Below are 17398 nucleotides of genomic sequence, written 5' to 3'. Positions count from 1 at the left end.
GAAAGGCTTTACTGACAAGTCTACTAGGATCCACGTCACCAATCTCTGTCTTCCCAATCGGCCGATTACTCCAGAAATACGCAAAGATCATATGAGTCTCCTCTTTCGGCAACTCCTATAACGTCAATACACTCCCATTCAGCATTAACCACTGCCTCATCAGGGAATGGAGAGGCAATCATTCACATGGCTAGAACAAACCGAGGGTCTTCTCCAACTACAGAGGATCGAATCGCTGAAATGGCAGAGGTATAGAAAGTACTAATAGAATGATGCAGAAATCTCCAGGAGGCCTTGGGGACTCTTGCGCATAATGTAGCCTGAATGGTTACACCCCTAGTGACCGATTATGTGTATGAATGAGAGCAGCACCCCAAAGGGTCGCAGCTGCCTAGGAACGGGTCACACAGGTTTGCCCCTACGATGAGAGTAGTGACACAGGAAGAAGTACGATAAGTTGTCGAAGAAGTGGTTAGGTGAGAAAGAGAACACGAGGGCACAGGAAGATTCAGATATCGAATGTCATACCCAAGGGAAGTAGAAGATATCCCATTCCCGAACAATTTCAAGCATCCTGATTTTCAAAGACTCAACGGGATGGGTCACCAGAAGAACACATGATGCACTTCATCACTAGTATGGGGAATTTCTCCATAGTACTCCAGTATTGCCTCCGATTATTCAGGTCTTCTTTGACGAACAAGGCATTCAGGTGGTATTCTAGCTTAACACTTGGGTCGATAAGAACATGGGAACAGATGCAAGACGCGTTCATGTCAAATTTCTTCTCATTAGAACGTGATGTCAGTATCACAGAACTAGCTTCGGTGCAACAAAAAGATGGAGAGCCAGTGAAAATTTTATAGACAGATGGAAGACCTTGGGGGCCTCTTGCAGACAATTTCTCTATGGAAACTGGAATAGCATTTGGTCTCATCAGTGCTAACATCAGAACCTTCCGCGATTTGGCTACAAAAGCGCACGCTCTAGAACTGATGACTCGAAAAATGCCGGCGTTCAATTATAAAATGATTAGGAGCAGATCTCAGAAGTTGATCACAAATGTGGTTGAACACAAAAAGAGAAGTCAGGACGCGAGAGAAGTAAGGGGTAAACGGACAGAAAGGAAAGAAGAGTCGAGCCGCCCTAGAGGAAGGTTTTACGACAAAAAAAACCCTGATCGTTGAATTCCCACGAGGGTTTTGCGTTTGAAAAAGAGGACGTACTCCCGATGATGAATCAGTTGCTAAAAGCCGGGACAATTGAACTGCCCCTGTCGAAACAACCCGAAGAAGCATCTAAAACAAGGGAAAGAGACTTTTGTCATTATCACCGCATAGTAGGGCATCCGACAGAAAACTGTTATACACTGAAGTGTATTATACAAAGGATGATAAACAGGGGAGAGATAATAGTTGGGAAAGAGAAAGAAAGAGATAGAAGAGCGACAAAAAACGTACTTACCATATGAGAAGATTATCAGGGAAGGACAAGGGCTGATGATCAGGAAACAATGGGAAAATTTGCAGTAACTACCTTATGATTAGTGAAGAAGATGGCCAGCCCAGCAAGTTCAAAAAGCAAAATATTAAAGACAGAAGCAGTCAAGAATCATATCAACAACAATAATGGTGGCGAGAAAGAAAAGGGAAAGGAGACAAAACAAGTGACTTACGATATTATAAGCCACTTGAAAGGCATTTCAACTCGATTAAGTGTCTATGATGCTCTGAAATTCTCAGAAGACTCCCAACAAAGCTTGATTAAAAGCCTTATCTGATGAAGGTGTAAGGGGAGTGTTGCTGACTGAGGTGGAGAATGAGAAATGAGAAGATTGTATGCCGGTTATCTCCTTCTCCGATGACGACATGGTTTGTGATACAGAACATAATAGGTCGTTGATGATAGTGGGTCATATTCGCGGTGAACAAGTAAAGGGAATAATGCTGGATAACGGGTCTGCTGTAAACCTCTTGCCATTAACAATGCTGAAATGAATTGGGTTATAGACGCTCGAACCTACGCCCTAGTGGAATGATGATATAGGGCTTTAATCAATATGGACAATGTGCGCTTGGTAAGATCACAATAACGCTGGAGATAGGAGAATTAACTACAAATGTCGTCTGCCACATTATAAATGCAGTAACTACATATAATCTCCTTCTAGGAAGATCATGGATGCATCAATATGGCATCATACCTTCTACCCTGCACCAGTGTTTCAAATACTGCAAAAAGGGGTGCAACATAAAGTATTAGCTAATGCTAGACCGTATACAGAAGCTGAAGCTTTTTTCGCAGATGCGAGTTATTATGATCATTCGCCAGCAAAGAAGAAAAGGAGAATGATGAAAACAAGGTTCCAAAAAATGCTTGCATGGAAATAGTAAAATAAAAAGAAACGAAGTCGTCTGTAGCAGAAAAGGTGAAGAAGAAGTTCTATTTTATCCCAAGACATCTGCGACAACCTGGACAACCACCATTAATGTTATTATTGCCAGAATAATTGGAAATTCTGCAGTCAAATTACACAGTACCACTCCCGTATGCTGAAAGGAGTAAGCCATTTCCCCTCATTCCAAAAAGATTTCATGTTAAACCCAGTGCAAGATATCTGGAGCCAATCGAATTCTATGCTCCCTCAGAAGTGAAGAAAGATGAAGCAGTCGACAGTGGTATGGGAAATGGAAGATTAGCACCCAAAGAGCTGGAAAGATATAGCTCGTCAAGTTGAAAAATCATGAAGAAAATGGGCATTGATCACAAAGAAACTATTGGCTTAAATTATGGAAAAGGATTCAGATTCCAATTGGGGTGAATCAAAAGAAGCGAGAAAAATTCCAAGGACTGGGGGTAGAGGCTTCAGTGAACATGGTAACAGTTAACCAGATAGAAGAAATGGACCTTGAAGTAATTAGCAAGCCTGACACAGCTCTAAAGCAAATGGAGTATGTGGGGTTGCCAACAATCAACAATTTGAAAGAGGTAAATTTGGGAATGGAGGAAGAACTGCGGAATACGTTCATAAGTGCCAGTTTATTAGAAGAGGAAACTAATCAATATGTTAGTTTCCTGAAGAAAAATAAAGACATCTTTTGTTGGACATATGCAGAAATGCCAGGTCTATAACCAACAGTAGCGATGCATCGATTGAATACCTCTAAAGACAAAAGACTCATCAAGCAAACACAAAGGTGGTTTCACCCAGATTTGGTTCCCAAGCTAGAAGAAGAAATAAGCAAACTAATAAAGGTCGAATTCATCAGAGAAGTTAAATATCCCAAGTGGTTATTGAATATAATCCCAATAAAAAAGAAAAATGGGCAGATCAGGGTTTGCGTCGACTTCAGAGATTTGAACAAAGCATGTCCGAAAGATGATTTTCCACTGCCGATAACTAAAATGTTGATAAATAGTACTATACAATATGTCGTTATGTCTTTCATGGACAGCTATGTTAGTTACAATCAAATACGAATGGCACCTGAAGATGAGGAAGCGACGGCTTTCAAAACCCCATTGGGGATATATTGTTATAAAGTCATGTTGTTCGGTCTGAAGAACGCAAGGGTGACATATCAAAGGGTAATGCAAAATATATTTCAAGACATGATGCACAAGCATGTTGAGTGTTATGTGGACAATTTGGTGGTCAGGTCAAATCATCATTAGGAACACAGCGAACATTTGTCTTCAGTCTTCCGCCGAATCAGAAAGAAACAGTTAAAGATGAACCTATCCAAATGTGCGTTCGGAGTATAGTCAGGGAAATTCCTTGGTTTCATGGTGAGACACAGAGGTATCGAGATAGATCTGAAAAAAACTTAGAGCTATTCAAGATATGCCACCCCCGAAAATGTTGAAAGAGCTAAAAAGCTTGCAAGGCAAGTTAGCACATATCCGCCATTTCATCTCGAACCTGGCTGGAACATGCCGACCGTTTTCTCATCTGATGAAGAAAGAAGCAGAATTCATATGGGACAAATCCTTCCAGAATGCCTTTGATTCGATAAAAGAACTATTGAAACAACCCTCAGTGTTAATGGCCCAGTAAAAGGATGACCTCTCATTTTGTATATATCAGCAGCCGAGAATTCACTAGGGGCCTTATTGGCACAAGTGAACGAAGATGGGAAAGAGGCGGCACTTTATCATTTAAGTCAAACCTTGATTGTAATTATACACTAATCGAAAAAATATGCTTGGCATTGGTATTTGCAGTTCAGAAATTAAGACATTATTATCTGTCCCATGACATAACCTTGATATACCGAGCAGACCCCATCAAGTTTTTTATGACAAGGCCAATGTTGTCGGGGAGGCTGGCAAAGTGGATGTTACTGTTGTCAGAATATTCGATTATGTATGAACCGGAGAAAGTAGTAAAAGGACAAGTAGTGACGAATTTTCTAGCAGCTCATCCTGTGACGGACCGCGAAGCCATCTTCAATGAGTTTCCTGATGAACAGGTCATGGTGACAGAATTGCCAAACTTATGGCAAATGTTCTTTGATGGAGCATCCTAGGCAACAGGAGCAGGTGCCGGAGTAATATTCATCACCCCCTAAGGCAATTTGTTGCCTTACTCTTTAACGCTGGGTATTGCATGTACAAATAATGAAGCCGAATATAGTGCCCTTGTCATTGGGATGGAAATAGCCAGCGAACTGAAAATAAAAGCACTGTGAATTTATGGGGATTCTAAGCTGGTCATAAATCAGCTGACGACTAAATTTGAAGCAAGGAAACAAGAACTTCTGCCATACTATTGAAGAGCCCAACATTTATTGGGACAATTTTTGAGCGTTGAAATCAAGCATATACCACGGCACGAGAACGCGAGGGTCGATGCTTTGGCCAGTTTAGCAGCAACACTGTCACACCCAAATCGAAGTCCCTTACAAGTGACAATCGAAGAAATGAGATTTTTACCCTCGGAAAATATAATTAGTGGCACAATGGAAGCACTCCCTAGATTATGCCTAGAAGTGACAATAGATGATTGGCGTCAGCCTTTCATTGATTATCTTAAGTATGACATCCTCCCAGAAGATTCAGAGGCGAAGTTGTAGGTTAAGCAGAGGGTGAAGAGATTCATTATGTGTAATGAAGGATTATATAGAAGGTCCTATAATGAAATACTATTGCAATGTCTAAGTGAAGAGGAGGCAGGCCAAGTGTTGCAAGAGGCACATTCTGGGGAATGCGGGGCGCATTAGGCGGGAAGAAATTTGTTCCATCGAGTACACCAGATGGGATATTACTGGCTGACAATGTTTAAAGATGTAATAGACTACGCGAAGTGATGCCATGAGTGTTAAATCCGCAGGGACATCATACATGTACCCCCTGAAGGCCTTCATCAGTCAGCTATCTTCTGGCCTTTTATCAGGTGGGGTCTTGATATCATCGGCCCCATAAACCTACCACCATCCAGAGGAAAACAGTATATACTAGCAGCAACGGAATATTTCTCCAAATGGACGGAAGCGATTGCACTGCGAAGTGTTAAAGAGAAAGATGTTATTAACTTCATTCGACACGCTATAATATATCACCATGGTATCTCAAAGAAAATCATCACAGACAATGGCACTTCTTTCAAGAATAGGAGCATGGTGAAGTTATGTCTTAAGTTCAAAATTCATCAGTCGTTCTCAACACCCTATTATCCACTAGCCAATGGGCTGGCAAAAGCATTCAATAAGATGATTATGAAAATACTGAAGAAAATGGTGAACGAGAATAAGCATGACTGGGATGAAAAATTGTAAGAAGCTCTATGGGCCTATAGAACAACGCATCGTACAGCGACACAAGTTATCCTGTATTCATTAGTTTATGGTGTAGAAGTTGTCGTGCCAATCGAAATACAAGTCGCTTCACCAAGGGTAGCAGTGCATCAATCAATTATAGATGACGAGAACGCAAGAATACAGTTGAAAGAGTTGGATATGCTTAATGAAAAAAGACAAGCAGCTCAGCAGCACTTGCAATTATATCAGGCCAGAATTTCTACTATCTTTGATAAAAAACTTAAACACCGATCTTTCAAGAAAGGGGATCTAGTGTTGATGTTGAAAAGGCCGATAGTAGTCACTCGGAGAACAGGGGGCAAGTTTGACCCTAAGTGGGATGGAGCATATATCACAACTGAAGTCTACTCTAATGGAGCATACTGAGTGACAGATCAAGAAGGACGAGGCATCAATATACCGGTCAATGCTCGCTTCATCAAGAAATATCACCCCTACCAGTGGGTGAGATTTTGATCTAGAAGATTATCAGGATAATTCTTCTACATAAAAAGGGGGCAATCACAGATGAAATGATGAAATAGCCTTTAAAGGCGGAGCCTTGTATTCTTTCTTCACAAGTGATGAATAAAAGGTGAATTTTCAGGCATATCACTATCATCAAAGTCCTGGCCATTGCTGTCATTATTGGTCGTTCATCATCGATAAAATTCCCGTCGTTGCTGTCACTACTGGTTACTTATCAAAATTGATCATTATCGCCAAGCTAGCTGGATATATATATATATATATATATATATATCATCAGATTATCACGCAGGTAACAACAAGCAATGGCGATATATCAATTATTGATTCAATGTCTAAGTCAGCTTAGCCAAGCTCTATACGGCCAACTACGCATAAGACCTATATTATTCAGGATAGCAGTGTAGAGCCAGCGGCCCTAAAAAGCCTATGTAAGCCACATCACAGGCATACCCATGCGGGCAGTGGATGGAGCCAGCGATTAAAAGCCTTAAAGGCCAAAAATTTATAAAACAGCCAGTCACGCATGTGACCATTACCATTTGTGAGCTCTCCGATAGCGTATGGATGAGGATGAAAATACCCTCCCATGAATGGGAGAGAACTCATAGACGAAGAAAAACGGGGAATAGAATAAGACCCCCTAGATCCCTGGTTTGATTTCGGTATTAACTCATAAGGAAGGGCTTAAGCCTATTCATTGATGGATCGATGACCTTAGATTTGGTACCAAAGGTAGCCTTGCGCACCCCGCGAGCTCTAGAGAGTTATTATGGCCAACCATGCGCGTAAATCCCATTGAGTTCATGGCTCCGGTAGCTTCATTGGGCCCCTCTGATGGACTGTAGTTTGTGAACTCCCCGGCCGCGATAAGTCCAAAGAACTCATGAGAGTTAGAGAGACCATTCGCATAAGACGCAACTCCAACTACTTATGAGTCTAAAAAATTGTGATTGCTCCACTACTCAAGAGCTTAAACTATGTGCAAAGCTAATTGACTAAATTTAAAATGAAATAGTTCCGCCCATTGGAATAAAACATCACATAGGGTCGCTGTACAATGCACAAATATAAAATAGAAAATAGTAAAGCATAAATATGAAAATGTTGCATCAAAATGTATCTCAAAATTGATGATTATATTATCAAGAATGCATCTTGCTCTGAATAAAACACCATAAGTTGTTTATGTATCATAACACAAAAAAGAGTTTACATATGATGTTTACAGATCTTCAGCTATGTTTAATACTGCTAAGTAACATTACAATTCTTCCTTTAATTGAAATTGTGTTGCAATTGTCGTGCACTTATCCTCAAGAATTATTCTGGCTTGATCAAGAACGCCAACCAGTTCTGATTCCAAAGAAGCAATAGCTTTCCTATTCCTTGCTTGTTCAGCTTGTTCAGTATCAATTATTTGAGTATTCATTTCAAGCTCCTCCTTGATTTGACAAATAGATAAATCTTCTACTTCTTTATGAGCCTTGAGTAATAGAATCTCTCTTTCAAGTAAAGTAATTTGATCGTCAATGATCGCCTTATTTCTATAAGAAACTTAACTTCTCATAGAGAGATTGATTAGCAGCATTGCGATTAGCAAGGACATCATCTGAATGAGAGAGTTTCTCCTTAAGGAGTGCCAATTCTTTCTGACGATTCAGAATTTTGAGAGCAATGATTATACCTTGCGCTGCTTCTAAGTTTTTGGTAGAATCATAAAACTGTGACAAGGAGTCGTGAAGAGACTGAACATTGATGTGTGTCAGACGAGCTGAATGAGTGAGAACTGCTAGGGCACTATCCAAAAAAGGCCTCTGGGCTGGATCTTTAAAAGTGCTGATGATGACAGAAATTGCATGCTTGAAGAGTCCTAGCATAAGAGGAGACACCCTTTCCAATGAGAGTTTATCAAAAACTGCGGCTACCAAGTTAGACCCTTTAGACCCGCTTCAAGTTAGCACAACCAAAGCTAAAAGAGGAAGAAGAAAAGATTATAAGTACAAAATAAGATACATATGTATATAATGATATAAAATAAGAGGAGAAAATATGTACCCGGCCTGGGGGCAATGGTAGGAGTAGCTTGAACAGAACAGGTTGTGGGTGTTATAGAACTAGAAGCTTCCATAGTCACGACAGCATTGAAAGAAAGCTCCTGAGCTCCTACAGTACTTGAGTTGAGAGTAGTCGGAGTAGGGACATCAACTGGATCAGAAAAAAATTCTAAACTTCGAGCTACTGGCTGAATAGGAGAAGGACGCACAGTAAGAGACTTATCAGCTTGAACGGAGACATCAGATGTCCTGGGGACTATCAACAAGAGTTCTTCTATGCTAGGAAGAAGAAGTATATTTCCCATTGTTGCCAGAATTTTAGATGATTGAGCCTCTATATCCCTTAATGTTGATGGTTTATGAGTAACCTCATCAGCGGTTTCCACAATACATGGAGAATAAGAGGCATCAAAAGAAAGAAAGATATTTACACCAGGAGAATATTCTCCGTAATTGAGTTGCTCCTCATCTAAGGAGGACACCGGAATCGGATGAGAGGCATCTGGATGAGTGATTAGAGCATCAAGAAGTGGAGACTCGACTCTAACATCATCTTCTTCTCCAATATCCACTTCAGCATCAGTATCTGCATTCAAGGCATCTCCCTCATTGGTTAAGCTTATAGGAGAAGATGTATCATCGCTTGCAGTATTCGCTGAATACTCTAATTAACTATCTTCCTCCAATATAGTTTTTTTTCCCTTATAAGTAGTCTTCACAGGGAGAAGACGCGCACTTTGAGTAGGAGAAGGGGCCTGTTGTGCTAAAACTTCAGGAGATAATGACTTAGCACGCGAGCGAGTCATGAGAGATGTAGTAATAACAATCTGACGCATGGTAGGAGAAGTTATGGCTATAGCACAACTTGCTGTGGTTGTTGGAAGGTCCACAACCGGGATAACTGTGGTGGCTGCATGTTCAATAGTAGGAGAAATTGTAGAAGTGATGACCTCTGTAGTAGGAGGGATGATCGGATCAAGCTGAGTAGGCAGATCTCCTCCTTCAGGAGTAGGGGAAGGCAGAACACTGCCTACAATTTCAAATTCATTGCGAGGAGTGGCCAGTCTTTCTCCCTGTTTTATCAAATCCAAAGGAGAACCAAAAGCAATTCATCCTTTCAAAGTATTTGGAGGCTTTATTTCTCTAATGGGCTCTTCTACAGAAATTTTATGATGAAGCTGTCCTGGAACGGCGGCCTGATCTTTCTCGTAAAAATATCTAATCCCTTGCTCTGGCCTATAATTCCTCAAGCGTAGAGGAGGAACCCAGATTGGTCGGTCCACTAGAAAATAGTTGTGCACCAAGTAGTAATGATGCGCCCACCACCACATAAAGGTATATGAAGCTGTTACTCGGTGATTATACCCTGGAAGAAGAAATCGAGAGCCAAAATTCCTTGTTAAGAACTGCTTCCATATTAAAGCCCAATTGTAAGGGCAAACTCCATAGCTTTTCATTGTCCATGTAACCTCCTCACTTGCTTGGGGCATAACTTGATCATACCCAAATTGTCTGGCAAAACAACTTGGATAGTATGGTTCTCACCAGAACTTTACGCCTTCTCACATGGGAAGACTACAGGAACAGATACAAAGAAAGAAGGTTCTCTCAATACGTTCCAAATTATTGTTATCCTCCACATCTCTATCTTTAGCTTGGTAATCCAGATAAAAAGGGAAGAAGTCAATAGATTCCATGCTATCAATTTTTTCCATTATCCATTCATACCCCTTCTTTATCATCTTTCGCTTTGAGAAATGCCACAGGGGCAGATGATCAGGATGGACATAAGCCTTCTTCGGGTCATTGTAAGCCCAGGGGAGGTAAATGGCAAACCATCTAGAGAAATAATGCCATTGAGTAAAAGAAGATGTAACTCCTAATGCTGGGCTTGAGTAGTGCGCCACAGCATAACCGAAAGCTCTATATAGCGAGCATAAGACAGGAGGGGCCAGAGAATATTTCTTTCTACCTTCCGCCATTGTGCCTGCCGCCACGAATAAGGTTGGGTGAATAGAGTCTGAGCTTTTTGAGCTAGGAAGCATGACTAAACTCAGCTAGTAAGCCAAGAAAGAGGCTAATTCAGTTTCAGTGGTGAATTCAGCCGGGCCCCTTATCTTTTTGCGATTGGCTTTTAATTCGATACAATGGCTGCCAGGGAACCTGAAGAAGGGAAGAAGCAACAATTGATATATTTATAAGCAAGTGTCATCTGAAAGGTAAAAGGAGAAAGAACGCTTACACCAACTATCAGGAAAAATGTGCAACCCACTGAAGAGGGGATGTCTTATGGACGTAAGCAAAATAAGATGTTTCGCGAAAAATTTTGATTGTTGATGCTGTAATTTTAGGTATTCTGTTAGGAGCAACATAGGTAAATTCCTCATTTGTAGGAACGTATTCATCAAGGAAGGATCCAGAGATGAGCAGGCCAGCCATCCTATATAAATCCCATAAGGTGATACTTACTTCTCCGACCGAAAGATGGAAAGAATTTGAAGTGGGAGACCAGTAGTTCAGAAAGCTCTTATAAATCATCGTATTCTTTTGAAAGAATTTTGAGGTGGCTTCTATAACATGATATATTTTTGCTGCAATAAGAACATCTTCTTATTTCTTCAAGATCGCTTTGGCTCATGCGTTGTAATATGGATGATTAGTCCAAAGACCCTGTGTCCTAAATTCTTTCTTACGCCACAAGGAGTAGCGATGACGAAAGCGCTATTGAATCGTTTCAAAGAAATGAGTGAAGTATAAGGAATGAGGATTGTAACATGGTGTGAGGAAGCACATATATCTTATTTGCCCGATCTTTTGAGTTAAGCCTTTCTTTGTGAGATAAGCTTCAAGGATTTGCGGTTCTTTGATCACTCAATTCGACACATACAGGAGCCTGTTCTGTGCCATATAGTTAATCGGTTCACTTTGAAGTATGGACCGGTGGTGCTGAAGTTGCAAAGGGAGAGCAATAGTCTCGTCTTTATAAGGGTTCTGAAATTTGATCACCTCGGCATTCAACTTGATTGAATCTCAGGCATTTTGAAAATGCCTTCGATTGTGTTCCCAAATCTTTTCTTAGAAAGCTTCATCTTTACTCTTTTCTCTTGTTCGCTTCGAAATGGCCGGAGTAGGAGAAGCTTCAGCATCAAAAGGACGAGTGTCATCTGTGCGAAAATTGGCCATGCATTTTAACCAATCATTCCAATTAGATTCTTGTCTTGTGGCAGGAGGTCCCTCTATTTCCTTTATCAGTATAGCCCTGCGGATATGTTCAGACAAGCATTGGATACAATCAACAAAGTTGATAATGATAGGAGTTTGCTCTTTGAAAAAGGAAGAGTAGCCTTCTGTAGATCTGGGTCTCTTCTAACTACAAGTCTCGACAGATTGCGGGTCAGAAGGCCCAACAGAACTTGGAGACATGAGAGGTCTTTGTAAGCTAGCCATCGGATACCTATACAGGAAGAGAAGTTTAATAAGTTAAAGGGGAAGTATAAAAGATTGCTTAGGAGAAAGGGCAAATAAATTCGGAGTCCAAATCTACATTTAAGCACAAGTCATTGTGCACTAAAAATGACTATGCACAAGATATTGTGCACTAAAGTGATTGTGTGCCAGTTCATTGTGCACAAGATGTTGTGCGCTAAAAATGACTGTGCGCAAGCTATTGTGCGCTGAACTAATTGTGCACCAGTTCATTATGCGCAATGTCATTGTACGATACCTGTCCTTGCACTAAATTCTAGATTGAGCGTAGAAAAATGTTACGCGCTAAGTCCTATTGTGCGGGAGGGGTGTTGTGCGGCGCACAACATGATTGGCGCACAACGCTATTTGCGTGAAGAACGGCTTGAAGTGCAAAAAAAAAAAAACATGAAGCAGGTGGAAAATGAGATAGAAGGAAAAAGAAGAAGTCCTGTATTTATAGGCAAGTTCTTGCCCATTGTGCAGAAAGCATTGTGCACAAAACGTTGCGCGACGCTTAACAGAGAAAATGATTGTGCGCCAAAGGATTTAATGATGCGCACAATAGAGGAAAGGAATGCAAAATTGGTTAGAATAATTTTTTTATTGACCTTACATTGTTTACTTTATAGATATAAAAATAAAAAATGAAGGATCAAGGGGGCATCTGTTGAGGCACAAAAAGAGAGAAAGAAAGACAACAAAATGAGCATTGTGTGCAAGTCGTTGTGTGAGAAATGAGTGTTGTGCACAAAAGATCATTGTGCATAAATCAACATTGTGCGCAGATGATGGTTGTGCAGAAGGAGTCCACACAAAGAGATCCGCACAATGAAGACCGTACAAAGAGATCCATACAGTGAAGACCGCACAAAGCGATCCGCACAGTGGAGTCTGCATGAAGTGATCTGCACATTGAAGACCGCACAAAGCCATCCTCACAGTGAGGTTCATGCAAAGGAATGATGCACAATGCCTACGTGGCATGATGACACGTGTGAGAGTTATAAATACCCCATGACCCCTCTAAGGGGGTCATTAACAACCAATCACGGAAAAGGAGAAGATTGCGAAAGAAGAGAGAGGTAGAGTCCGCACCCATTATGCGGAACAGGTGTTGTGTGGCACGTAATGCTGCTGGCGCACAACAAGAGACAACGCACAACAAGATGGAGTGCACAGTAGCTTCTACCAGCGCACAATGACTTCTCCCAGCACACAGTAGTCTCTGCCAGTGCACAATGGCTTCTAGCACAGCATTTAGCATAGTGTCTTAGTGCTTGATGCCCTTATGCATAATGCTGTGCCTGATATTGGTTTTATATTATAATTCATAAACATTTTATTTTGGAATCAAAGGAGAAAAAGGATGTAAAAGAACTTAGAATGAATAAATGATTTAATTATCTTCTTTATCTTATTTTGTTTATAATTAAGTGAATGAATGAGATTCTCAAATCAAATGCATTTTTTTCTTGTTCGAAACAAAAAGAAAATGGGATATCCTTTCCAGGGGGATACCAAACTTGCTGTAAACTTACTTTACTTCTATAGATTGTTATTTGGGTGCTGTAATCATTATGTTTTCTTCTTTTTCTCCCCTATTTTTTTTATTATTTTTTACTTATGTTTATTTGATTGTTCATTTTGTTACAGACAACTAAAGGCGCAAAGATATTTAGTGTTGTAGCTGCCACCATTGATAGTCAACAAACTGGGAAAGATGGTGAAGAAAAGCTGAAAATGCATACACACTCTTACTGCTCAGATTATGCTCAGGTTTGTCTTGGATCGGTTGGTTTATTTATTCAGGATGAAGTGGAAGTTTGTTTACTGAAATAAATGGTCTTTCTCCTTTAGCTTACTCCATTGAGAAATAAATTCCATGGTGGATGATACAAGTCAAATTAGGTGTGGCTAGTCCAGCTCTATTTGTGTTGTGGCTAACAGTGGGGTGTGTGCACTAACGTGCTAACCAAAAAAAAAAGTCCTGCTCTATTTGTTGTTGCCTCTTATTATTTATATCTTGAAAGGATATCATCCTCGTTTCTCACCTTCCATGAAGTTGTTGTCGCTGATGTCAAATGTTTTAGAATTTTACTTTTTGGATTCCAGTTCAGACTCTGCCCTGAGTATTTCATTCTGATGAGATTCTTTCTCCTTTAGTAGTCGAAACCAGTTAGTGTGGTCATCGATTTCACCAACCCATCAATGGTTTATGACAATGTGAAACAGGTTGGTTTTGTATAGAACTTAGAACTTGAACTTTCCATGTGGCATGTTATTAACATATACTCACAAAGATAGGAATTTCCTGAATACACCATTCAATATACATTGTGCTATGTAGTTGTTTGATTCGGTGACTAGGAATCGCTGGAATTTCCCGTGTCTTGAATTACATTGATTTGGTGACTTCCAATCTTTTAATGCCCTTTATTATAATTCATGTTTCCTTTACAAGTGATGAGCTCTCTTAAATGACATAGGACAATTCTCAGATGCTCCTTTTAACACCTAGCCTTATACTTTAGACTTCGAGATTTAAACTGAGCAATTGACATTCTTGCATAATGGTCATGCAAGCAACATTTTCTTGAAAAAGCTATTCCAAAAATGTTTATTTGTAATTATACTCTTTTGTCAACTAATTTTGATTGGAATTATATTGAGGGAAGTTTTAGGAAAGGGCAACACACAGAGAGGATTCCCATATTATATTTTTATGGCATATTTCATAGGTAAAAAAAAAAAAAAAAAAGTGGTTGCATACTGCTTGCTGCTTCTTTGTTTTGATATTTGCTAATTTGGGAGCTTCTTTCTTATCTAAGTACAATTACAGGATTCGGGCAGATGCTCTAAATATTAAATTGTGAAACTTGTCCAACAAGCATTAATTACAATTCAGTGTGTTCATTTTAAAATCCTTTCCATTAGTATCACAATTTGGGCTATACACCTAGAAGAGGAGCTTGAAGTAAATGAAAGAAATCTTGCTGAAAATCTTGAGTATCAAATTCGAATAGAAAATGAGGCTAAACAGAAATGCCTCATAGACAAATCTTTGGGTTCCTCAGTGGGCTTTCATACAGGATCTGTTGAGAGGATTGCAGTCCCTGGTAAATCTTCTACCAATGCCACCATGAGGACAAGCTAATGTTTGGTATTTGTGCATTAAGATGGATGCTTTTGTCTGAAATGTCTTTCCAGGTCTATTGAACCGAGGAATTTTGGAGGATGGCCTTTCACTGAGTGGAAGGCAAGCTCATACCAGTGATGGACATTCTCAAACCATATCTGATAAAGAAAACCATGAAGCCAGCCTTTCTCAAATTAAAGGTTGCTTCAAAGAGCAAACTCATCCATGGGGTAAGGATTATTTTCATGTTGGCTATAGTATGGTTGAATTCTTGTGTTTGTTTACTTGGATCAATCAGTACTAAGAGTTTGAATTGCTTCTGAAACATGGAACTAACATTATAATCATATACTTTGAAAATTAGTCAATCCACATTTAGAAGATAATGAATTTCTACAATTCTAATTCTCTAATTTTATTGTTCATGTGCTCATGAAGGCTAGGCTCAAGTGAATGTGTCTAGCTGACGTGGGTAGATGAAGAAGAACAAATTTTATTTTCCGGTTGTTTTATTGACTGGAAAATCTGACTTATCCCAAAGGAAGTGGGAATGGATATGTGATTTGTTTCAGTGAATTATATCTGAAATCTGAACAGTGATGGCCCTAAGGGTTAGGCCAGTCCTGCTATTTTTGGTGATTTGTATCTATGGTTCTGCTGTAGCAGAACTTGAGAAGGAAGTCAATTGTAACGATATTTCCTTATATTACAATGTAGAAGTGGCCTTCAAGTTGCAGTTATGTTCCTTCCAACCTAAAAGGTATTGTTATTGCAATTTGGTGCTCTGCCCCTTAATGTGAATGCTATAGAAGTAGAATTTGACCATTTCTATTTTATTTTATTAGCTATTGTAATTTAGTTTGGTCGCTCATCCGTACACATCTATGACCTTCCTGGCATAAATCCAAATTGAATTTCTTGAACATTTGTCTCATGCTTTAAACCTTTAATTGATCACTCTCTCCAAACATTTGTAATATTATATTTGTAGGATTCTAGTTGTAGCAAGTGTTTGCCATTTGTTGGGAGAATCCTATAAATTTGCTTGGGTGTGTATGACAAAAGGCATCCAGAGTGAAGACTGATGGGAAAGAGATTGAAGAAACCCTATCACCTAATTTTGTAAATTTTTTCGTAATGGAAATTTCAAGATTGTAGAAATTGGATATGAAAATTAATTTCTGATGTGGAACACCATCAACTGTTAAAAGTATAAGATGCACAAAGGATAGTCTTTGTTTTTATGATTGAAAATCAACAAAAAACGGAGTCAATAATAGAAAATAATACCAGAATTAACTGGGATTGGTGTTCTGGGCAACATATCATTGAATTCAGGTAAATTTGAGAAAATGTTGATGATATCATTGTGACAAGGGAGCCTAGACAGAGGGAAAGAACAATTAATAAATGATCACACATCATGGGAATCTGAAGGAAAAAAAACTCAAGTCAATGAAGATCTATCCAAATACATGTTCACAGACTCTCTACTAAGCAAACCAACCATGAAAGAACTGATTACAAGAATATCTCATTTGCCTTGATTAAGATCTGCATTGAGAATATGTTATTAGCACAAAAACTATCAGGACATGAGAGAGGTCTTAATTCTCAGCCGATAAAATTCTCAGGTTCATGCTTCTGTAATCTCAGCGGTAAAGGAGTCATGCCTTCAGTTGAAAAGGAAGGCGATGACTTATTAGTGTTAAGAGAAACTTTTGATAATTCATGTAAGACCCGTATCCTAGACCGTACCGTTCCGTAGGTTTCTGCATGTCACGCCCAGACTCGGTAATCGGACTTACAAGGAACCCGATGGTCGGTTCTGGCTACAACAGCCTCCTTAGTACCCCATTCTCAGCTCCTGAGGTAGGTTCCGACCTGGGATCCTACAGGGAGGATTTTCATAACGGTATAATCATTCCAATACGAGCATACCCAAGATCATAGCAAGTATATCTGAGAATAACAAAGGGCACACATCACAAAATCCACTAAGAATTTGAACTTTTACAACTTTACATTAGGCCCAAAAGGACATACATCAGATAATAGGAAAAGAGAGAAAAGTCAGCAACACTGGGTCTTCAAGCTCAGCTCTAATTTACGCTCTGCTGTTCTATGACACCTGCCTAGGATCACCTGCATGCATCAATCGTGCATAAGCTTATAGAAGCTTAGAGGGTGGTGAAAGTGTGTGTCAATGATGCATAGAAGAATAGTAGGAGGTATAAGGAAAGAACATGCTCAATGAAAATATCACTACCCTTACCAAGGCTTATAATGAATATCATGCAATGAGTACTGGACACCATACCAAGCCAGTGCATGAAGGGGGCTTACACAGCCAATGCTAATGCGATGCAAGTAATGCTAGTGCTCATATCCAATCCATATATCAAATACATTTTTAGTCATAAGGAAATCATCGGGGTCCATTACACTGT

General features: G+C 39.7%; 1 long non-coding RNA gene across 1 annotated transcript; it reads left to right on the top strand.

Annotated features, from left to right (window-relative positions):
- Positions 1 to 14238: 14238 nt before the first annotated feature.
- LOC131248690 (uncharacterized) lies at positions 14239 to 16571 on the top strand. The gene is made up of 3 exons (XR_009172342.1): positions 14239 to 14928; positions 15020 to 15708; positions 15940 to 16571. It is a non-coding gene; the product is annotated as an uncharacterized LOC131248690 (long non-coding RNA).
- Positions 16572 to 17398: the final 827 nt, after the last annotated feature.

The sequence above is a fragment of the Magnolia sinica genome, chromosome 6, assembly GCF_029962835.1.
Source record: "Magnolia sinica isolate HGM2019 chromosome 6, MsV1, whole genome shotgun sequence".
NCBI lineage: Eukaryota > Viridiplantae > Streptophyta > Magnoliopsida > Magnoliales > Magnoliaceae > Magnolia > Magnolia sinica.
Note: the sequence above shows the minus strand (reverse complement) of the source record. Positions and strands in the feature narration are given on the sequence as shown.